This window comes from Mastomys coucha, unplaced genomic scaffold (assembly GCF_008632895.1).
Source record: "Mastomys coucha isolate ucsf_1 unplaced genomic scaffold, UCSF_Mcou_1 pScaffold2, whole genome shotgun sequence".
NCBI classification, from domain to species: Eukaryota; Metazoa; Chordata; class Mammalia; order Rodentia; family Muridae; genus Mastomys; species Mastomys coucha.
The window spans coordinates 16,297,980-16,299,193 of record NW_022196902.1 but is presented as its reverse complement, the minus strand read 5'-3'; positions in this window follow the sequence as shown (position 1 = coordinate 16,299,193).

The window sequence follows — 1,214 nt, the reverse complement described above, 5'->3', positions numbered from 1 at the left end:
GTTCCCATTTGTTTTTTAGTCTGTAAATCTACACCATAACCTTATAAACATTTCATTGATGAATGGTGGAGAGGAGCAAATACCTTGCCAAAGGCAGATTGCTAGTTGGTGGCAGGGCTTTGATGGAACCCAGGTTGTTCATGTTCTCAGCCACTAAGCCAATGTCTACTTAGATAGGATGCTGACTGTAGGACTATCTTTGAGATTTAGGACTATATCATTCACTGGGACTGTCCAAATTACAGGAATACTTAGCATTTGTTATTTGGTTCTGAGATTTACTCAATATCTTGGAAAACTCATATATTCCTCATGTCAAACTGGCATGTTCTTCAATGGTCAAACAACTACGTATGTGTCCACCTAGTGGTAACTATGTATTAAAGTAGGGTATATGAAAATTCTGTCTGAGATTGGTTGTGTGTGAGAGTTAGTTCTTTCTATGGCATGAGTGGATAACCTCTAAAGAACAGCTTATTCCAGAACCAACAGAAGACAAAGTGCAAACTGTAATACAGGCTTTTAACTTGTCCTAGTGACAAGGCCTGTGTCGTACCCTGGTTTCTTTCACTAGTGTGACCATAGATGTAAAAGAGATTCCCAGCTGTATTTTCTATGTATAAATAGACACTCCATCTTGTTTAACCTCCAACCTTTGTAATGGTTTTGGGAATTGACGTCTTCAATAATCCTTCTTCTCTGTTAACAAATAGCACAACAATGAATAACTTGTTCTTTAAGGGGCAACTTTAGCCTGGTGCCTCAACATTTGCATAAATAAGATTAAATATACTCTGATGTGCTAACACATTCTGAGGCAATCTCTTAAGTGAGCAAGTAATTAGTTGCCTCATCCAACAATCAAAACAACTGACAATTTCACAGAATTATTTAATAAATCACTAGAAAATATAATATGCCTCTGAGGTAAGCCAGCAAAAACAGCAATTTATATAAGGATGATTGATAAAGGGACAAATATTGGCAAAAGGCAGGCCTAGATATTGGGGTCAAAGGACAAGGTATGAATTTCTTATGGACTGGTGTACATTGGTGCATCATTCATTTATTTCTGAGTTTTGACAAGACAGAGGGAAAAGGTTTTATGTTAAAGAGATTTTTAATAATATGTTTTTCAGAATGTCTAAAAAGGATTTTGTATAACTGAAAATCATTTCTCTTCTTTGATTTTTATGTCCTTGAAAGAAATAAGC